This window comes from Schistocerca americana, chromosome 2 (assembly GCF_021461395.2).
Source record: "Schistocerca americana isolate TAMUIC-IGC-003095 chromosome 2, iqSchAmer2.1, whole genome shotgun sequence".
Classification (NCBI taxonomy): Eukaryota; Metazoa; Arthropoda; class Insecta; order Orthoptera; family Acrididae; genus Schistocerca; species Schistocerca americana.
The window spans coordinates 135,909,184-135,917,990 of NC_060120.1; positions in this window are offsets into that span (position 1 = coordinate 135,909,184).

Sequence of the window (8,807 nt, forward strand, 5' to 3'; positions counted from 1 at the left end):
CAAGGAGCGGCCTTCTGTACACGACCAGGATGCCGCAGTATTTTCTGCTGTAGTAAAGGCTTTTTGACATTTCTAAAAATAATATGGCCTGGAGGTTAAAAAAGAAGTATAAAGGAAAAGAATAGAATAAGAAATCTGGTAAACACTAAATATATTCAAACAATTCTCACTAGCAAATTAGGGCTTATTTATAAACAATACAACTTACATAATTACTTTTCTAACAGTATGGTGCGATCAGATTTCAGCCTGTCCTGTGCTGTTTCCCATGTTCGCGTTTTTTGTCACAAATTACAGTCACTTTTCTCCTTCGTTGAAGACAATTCTTGCACTGTCCAACACCCCCGATAACAATAGCTTGCCGAGTTACAATTTCGAACATAAATTACTTGAATGTTATTAATTAATAATGTTGTCTGCACGCTGGCAAGACCGCTCACTCTTTTAGCTTAAGTCGACCTCCTTTACGCTTTCACACCACAAGCAGAAGTACATTAAAATCTGAAGATCTACAAACGTTTTCTACCGTCATCTTTTATTTAGATCGAAGCGGAACGACAGTTCAGCTTCTGTTAAAATGTTTCTTTGACTGCACAATCGATGTATTAGCGTCCGCGCTAGATGCGCATCTTTACAGTTACGTAAATTATACAAAACAAATGTCTTTCAAAGAATACTCAAAGCTTTCGTAGTACGGAAATACCAATAATATTACATCGCTTCCCGCGTGAGGAGTAATGAGTCTGAAAGATCGTTACGACTCACGCGCAGTCGTAATATTATTGGATTCACGTACTTAGTGAATGAAGTATTTAAGGATGTCTCCTTGTAGGGAGCAAAACAGACATAACATAAGGCACATAGAATTATATGCGTTTCATACTAAGTCGTCAAAGCTACTCACAGTTGCTTGATCGTTAACAAACTTGGTTGTGGCATGATGTCATCATAAGTGTTCAAGGATTTAACATAGGTTCTCAAGAATTACTCTCATTCAGTCAATTGAAACATTGAAATACTAACATAGATACAAGTACAAATTAAATACACATACAGATACAAAATACATAAATATTGACAATAAGAAAAAAAATCTATTACAGTATTGGTGCATTTCCGCCAATTGTGAACAGAACATAAAACTTTTATCAGTCTTTCTCGTAGCGACGTCACTCTTCACTTTGTAGTTGGGAGTATTTCCCATGAACTCGGGTGATTTTCACAGGGGAATTCTTTCATCACCTGTCACTTTTCACTGCACTAAAACTGGGGATCACCTTTTCACATTCTGGTGGAAAAACACTGGGAATTTCACTATGTGAAGGGGAAGTGATATTTCTTGACTCGACGATCCACCGGGTCATGTCGGGAATCAGGAAAGTTGATGACTGGTTCAATGACGAATGAGTCAGTTTGGTGGCTGTCTTAATCTCATTCCAATTCATGTTACAGCACATGAAAATACAGAAAAAAAAATCTGTATTAGGACTTGCTCATTAACTAGCATCTTAATCTAAGGGAATATAGAGTAAGAATTTAAGACAATAAAAATTACTACATAGACTATGTACACATACATTATATATTATTCATATTTTGTGTCTAGGTTTTATGTTCTTTCTTTAGCAAATATTAGCAAAACACGTTTCATCTGGTACAGGTCTTTCTTAAGCAATGTATTTAGCAATATTGCCGTAGCAATTTTTATAGTTAAGGAAAAGTCATCATTAGTGTCCTTTAAATATAAATATAGTAAAATCGTGCGTAGTTTATCAACGTTTTATTATTTTTATGTCCATTTTCATCTCAAATCTGGAGCACGCTTGCGCCCGTTATGGAGAGGAATGCTTATTGTTGAGTACGGGCCGGCGAGCAGTCATTGAATGTTGCCACAGTGCTTCACAGTCACGTGGTAACGAACTGGCGGTTTAACAGCGTTGGCAGTCCGCGTCCTGCACGAGGCAGATAGTTCTGTGGCTGCCAACCTTTCTTTTAACTTGTGCATTTTGTTGAATCGTGGGTACTGGAGCAGCTCGTCAAGGCGACATGGTCAACCTGGACGGTAAATTGACTGCACCAGCGACGAAGAACAGTCATCGATGAAAATGACTACTGTCTCCTATTGCAGTAAGTACAATAGCTTGTCTATCCTTTGACTGATAGTCACTGTATCGTCGTTGCAACGTGAGAATACTTGTAATGCTACTTCACACGCGGCACATCACTCGTGTCCATAAGTTTATTACAGTTCTGATTCACACAAGAGATAACTAGTTTCTCGTGCCCATACATGTGTCAAATTACTATTTTACACACGTGTCCATCATTTTGTCACAGAGTCACACGCAGCAATCCATACGTGTTCATATAGGTCTCTCTATACCACAGAGTAGCACAGGTAATGCTAAAATTACTTATCATGAAAGGATCATTTACAAAATATACATAGTTTTTTTTTTTTTTTAATTACTGTCCAAGACCTAACGAAAAACGTGTTTGCTATTCTGAATGGTGCTTCTGAAGCACGTTAGATTTTATATACACTCCTGGAAATGGAAAAAAGAACACATTGACACCGGTGTGTCAGACCCACCATACTTGCTCCGGACACTGCGAGAGGGCTGTACAAGCAATGATCACACGCACGGCACAGCGGACACACCAGGAACCGCGGTGTTGGCCGTCGAATGGCGCTAGCTGCGCAGCATTTGTGCACCGCCGCCGTCAGTGTCAGCCAGTTTACCGTGGCATACGGAGCTCCATCGCAGTCTTTAACACTGGTAGCATGCCGCGACAGCGTGGACGTGAACCGTATGTGCAGTTGACGGACTTTGAGCGAGGGCGTATAGTGGGCATGCGGGAGGTCGGGTGGACGTACCGCCGAATTGCTCAACACGTGGGGCGTGAGGTCTCCACAGTACATCGATGTTGTCGCCAGTGGTCGGCAGAAGGTGCACGTGCCCGTCGACCTGGGACCGGACCGCAGCGACGCACGGATGCACGCCAAGACCGTAGGATCCTACGCAGTGCCGTAGGGGACCGCACCGCCACTTCCCAGCTAATTAGGGACACTGTTGCTCCTGGGGTATCGGCGAGGACCATTCGCAACCGTCTCCATGAAGCTGGGCTACGGTAACGCACACCGTTAGGCCGTCTTCCGCTCACGCCCCAACATCGTGCAGCCCGCCTCCAGTGGTGTCGCGACAGGCGTGAATGGAGGGACGAATGGAGACGTGTCGTCTTCAGCGATGAGAGTCGCTTCTGCCTTGGTGCCAATGATTGTCGTATGCGTGTTTGGCGCCGTGCAGGTGAGCGCCACAATCAGGACTGCATACGACCGAGGCACACACGGCCAACACCCGGCATCATGGTCTGGGGAGCGATCTCCTACACTGGCCGTACACCACTGGTGATCGTCGAGGGGACACTGAACAGTGCACGGTACATCCAAACCGTCATCGAACCCATCGTTCTACCATTCCTAGACCGGCAAGGGAACTTGCTGTTCCAACAGGACAATGCACGTCCGCATGTATCCCGTGCCACCCAACGTGCTCTAGAAGGTGTAAGTCAACTACCCTGGCCAGCAAGATCTCCGGATCTGTCCCCCATTGAGCATGTTTGGGACTGGATGAAGCGTCGTCTCACGCGGTCTGCACGTCCAGCACGAACGCTGGTCCAACTGAGGTGCCAGGTGGAAATGGCATGGCAAGCCGTTCCACAGGACTACATCCAGCATCTCTACGATCGTCTCCATGGGAGAATAGCAGCCTGCATTGCTGCGAAGGGTGGATATACACTGTACTAGTGCCGACATTGTGCATGCTCTGTTGCCTGTGTCTATGTGCCTGTGGTTCTGTCAGTGTGATCATGTGATGTATCTGACCCCAGGAATGTGTCAATAAGGTTTCCCCTTCCTGGGACAATGAATTCACGGTGTTCTTATTTCAATTTCCAGGAGTGTATATTTTAAATCTGATTCTTTTCCTTTTCTTATTGTTCTATAACAGCCCCCTTTTTTTTCATTTATTCGGTTACATCAATAATCAGTAAATATACCCACTTTGGCGTGCCTAACAGTTCACGTTCAAAACTTCATCTAGCAGAAATCGGGAAAATTATTCCTATTTCCTGGGATGCTTTTGCTCACAGCAAATCAGATTTACATCACGTTCCGATAAGTAACCGCAGATACGCATTAACCAACGAGCCACGATCGTCAATACACACAATATACACACGTCAAGTCTTTTGAACCAATTTCCAAATTTCTTCCCCTACCGGGTAGGGTAGAAAGGTAAGAACGCTAAAGATGAAAACTACAATAGGATAGTGCAAGGAAATGAAAGATACGAAGATAGATAATAGGTGAAATAATCAGTTGAGCAAATTCATTCTTCGGCTCCACCGTTTTTAATGTCATCCACGTGGCATAACTTGACTTCAGTATTAAAATTTCGCACAAATCCGTTTCCAAAGCATCTTCAAATATATCTCAACATCACGGCATGCGGACATAGCAGAAGAATATAAGCAGATTATCTCAGTCCTCAACTAGGTGTCTTAATATCGAAGGTTTCTGTATAATACTCGTGACATAGGAATAGTCTCTCTAAGTTTCTCCAATACAGGACCTAATTCTTATTATAAATGCAAATTTCTTAACTGGTTGACTCATAGTAACAAATAAATTAAGGTTGATCTCCAGTTGCGAGTACCATTATTCATTTCTTTGTACATTAACTATATGTTGCTGCTTATACTCGGTGTAATCTACAGATTACAATGTATCAGTTTTGCATCGTACATGGTTCTAGCGACTTAAAATATCAATCCTTTGAAGGCTTAACTTAGGTTAATACTTCACATATACGGACATTCTGGTCTGAATGAGGGATTTAAAGAAAACCTTTACTTCTTGGTAAAAAGGAGATTTGCCATAACTTAAAACTAAAGCAGCAGGTGGCACTTTGGCACATCCCTTACTCAATCCAACGACTGCAGTCTTCTCGTGCTCAAGAGACTTAAAACTACCTTAAAACTAAAGCAAATCTTATTTTCCAAATACGTAGAGTACCTTCTTCAATCACTTCATATCTTTCAAGCTCCATCATTACTTCATGACCACTTCACTCAAATGATTACGCCACCTGCAGAATACATGTACATGCTGTTGATTCACTTACTTTCTAAACAGATCACACTCTTGTTTCAAGTTGCAGCTTAACATAATAAATGATATTTTTTTTAATGTTTTTCATGGTACTTCTTCAGGTCTACATGGTGGTAAAGTCCTTTTATTCGTCCACTAACTGGATCTGCCAACACGTAACAACCAATATGTGGCTTCCTGACTATAACAAACGGTCCTTCGTATAAGTGTTGCCACTTACGATTTTTACGTACGATGAGAGATGGTTTGAAGTGTGTCCTCAGAAGAACACGCTCGTTCAGGCGATACGACAGAACTTTATTGACATGCTTGTCAAATGCCTTTTTTCTTAAATTGGCATGAGTTGTGAGAGAGATCAGGGCTTGTCTTAACTTATTATCTAGGTTGACTTCTGGACCTTCTATCTTGGGAATGGGATCAGTCCATTCATTGCTTTCCCTTTGCCTTGAGATTAATTCTGAAGGTGTGAAACCGGTCGAAGTGTGCGGAAGATTATTTACAATCTCTTCAAATGGAGTAACGAAATCGACCCACCGTGTTTGCTGGTTCGGTACATAGGTGCGAATAAAACGATTAAATTCTTTGAAGACTCGTTCTGTCGGGTTACTTTGCGGTCTAAATCTTGAGATTAGAATCTGTCTAATACCATTATTGGCAAGAAACTGTCTCCACTCTTTTCCAACGAAGTTTGAAGCATTATCAGACAACATGGTTTCCGGCTTACCAAAACGAGGAAAATAATCCTTTTCTATTCGTCTTATTAAAGATTTTGCACTGGAAGACTTCATCGCGTATAAACGCACGTGCTTAGTGAAGAGGTCTAGCAAAACATCAAGGTACTTAGCACCTCCTCTTCCTCTAGGAAGTGGACCTGCATAGTCGAGACTGACTATTTGGTTAGGACGCTCAGTGTAGATAGGATTCAATGGTATGACATTCGAAAGATTGAAGGGCTTTGCCTTCTGACAGATTACACAAGTGCTTAGCAGTTTGTGAATTCTCTTATGCAGATTGGGTACGTAGCAATAGGCAGAAATCTTTCTTTTACACTTCTCGGGGCCATAATGTCCCCAGGATAGGTGAGTGTACCATATGAGATATTCAACGTACTCCTCAGGAATACAAACACACCATTGCTCCGTCAACATAGATGTACGATGAAATAAAACACCATTGTGTGATTTATAAAATTTCGACAAACGATGATTGGGGTTGTCTTGTAGAAGCTGTTTGACTCTCTTCCATTTTCGGTCACTTTCTTGCAGAGTACCCATCTGTCGGCAAAGACGTAGAAAATAACTACGATTCAAGGGATCTTTCATAAGGAGTATCTTGTGATTGGAAATCTGTTCTACAAGTTCCGTAGGCTCCGGCATACCTTCCGGCATGCGTGACAGTGCATCTGCAACGATGTTGTTCTTGCCTTTCACGTAAACAATTTCGAAATTGTACTCCTGTAGAAATAGGCACCAGCGAGTAAGCCTCGGATGATAGAGCTTACACGAAAGGAGAAAGCTAACAGCTTGATGGTCGGAATACACTTTGATCGGATGGCCATAAACGTAATAATTAAAACGGCGGAACGCCCACACAACTGCCAATCCTTCTAACTCTGTAACAGAATACGATCTTTCGCACTCCGTCAGCACACGACTGGCAAAACTAACTATCCTAATCTCTTCTTTATCTCTAGTTTTCTTTAGCTGGAACAAACAAGCGCCCAAACCTTGAAATGAGGCGTCACAAGAAATGCAGAATTCGGAGTTCATATCCGGATGACTGAGGATATTGCTATTCAGAAGAGCTTGTTTGATTTTGTCAAAGGCTTGCTGACATTCAGAGGTCCATACCCAATGAACGTTTTTCTTTAATAGATTGTGCAACACTGGACTGTTCATGGATTGATTTGGTATAAAGCGACGAAAGAAAGACGTTAACCCTAGAAACCCTTTTAATTGTCTTTTGGTGCAGGGCACAGGGAAGTTCCTTATTGCAGACAGTTTGTTAGGATCGGGAGAGATTCCCTCAGAAGAGATAATATGACCAAGGAATTTTACTTCCTTTTTTTACAAACTTTGATTTCTGTAAATTGGCAGTAACGCCAAAGTTAGCAAACCTCACGAAGATTTTCCGAATCAAGTCAAGATGTTCCTCCCATGAAGTCGAGGCTACTAAGATATCATCGACGTAGACAGTTATTTTGTCCAGTAAATCATGACCTAAGACATGGTCAAGTGCGGCAATAAAGACACCTGAACTAATATTCAAGCCAAAGGGTACGACACGAAATTGATATGACCGACCCGCAAAGATAAAGGCCGTGTACTTCCTTGAAGAAGGCGACAACTTCACCTGCCAATAGCTACTTCGAAGGTCGATGGAGGTTAGAAATTTGATACCATAAAACCTTTGCAGTTGCTCCTCCAATGCTTCCGGTCGGGTACACACAGGAACAATAATTTTGTTGATGTTCCTAGCGTCTAGAACAAGCCTAACACTTCCGTCCTGTTTAAATATAGACAATAATGGGCTCGAATATGGAGAGTCAGAGGGCTCAATTATTTTCCAGTATAACATTTTGCGGATTTCCTGTCGTACTGCTTCCTTGCGGGAATGCGGAACTGCATAGGTGGTTTTACAGTAGGTGCTGTGGGGCTTAACCTTCATGTCGAATACATAGTTGGCTATGATTCCCGGTTTCTTAGAAAACACTTTGGTAAATTGTGTCAACAGATCGTATAGTTCCTGTCTTTGTCGGTCACCTAATCCTTCAGATTCATTAACCTTCGTCAGTAATTCTTCATGTGTCGGTAATAAGTCAAAGTCTTCGGCTGCATCTATTGACTCGTCTAAATAATTGAAATATTGTTGCCGAGATGTGAGCTTGTGGAGCTTTACTTTATGTTCTTGGCTGGACAACTTAACTTTGGTCCTCATAAGTCGAATCACTATACTCTTATCACTGCATCTGAAAGTACATGTACCTTCATGCAAATCTATGATGACACGATTCTTACGTAGAAACTCCATTCCTAGGAGGCAAGGTACTGACAGATTTTTCACAACTAGAAAAGTACATAGTATGGTGTCTGATGCAAATCTCACTGGTACATGAATTTGTAGCGTCACCTTTTGAACTAGAGAGCCTACAGCTCCGGAGACGGTACACCCTTGTACTGGCAATGACAGAACTTTTGCTACAGAACACACTTTCTTATATACACATAAAGACAAAACATTGATATTGGCACCAGTATCTATTATAGCGACAAGTGGTACATCATGAATATGAATCATAGTGGATGCCTGAACCTGGTTTTCCCATAAATCCTCACCATTCAAAACGTCATTCTCCTTCAGCAAGTCATCTCGTAAGTCAGAGTCATTGTCATATCGTATAAGGTTGATTTGCCCCCTAATGAAATCGCCCCCGACATGTTCCGCAGCTTCCCCAAGGAGGCAAGAAAAAGAAGCTGCTTTTAGTTTTCCGCATGTTCATTAGATTGAATTTCGCTCACAATTACTTTTGAAGTACCGGGCGGTACGCTCGGTACGAGGTTTGCTTCCGTATTCCACCTAAGTTGCGAGCTATTTGCCGGAATTTCAGTCGAGATGGTGTGTGTTGGCGGGTTTG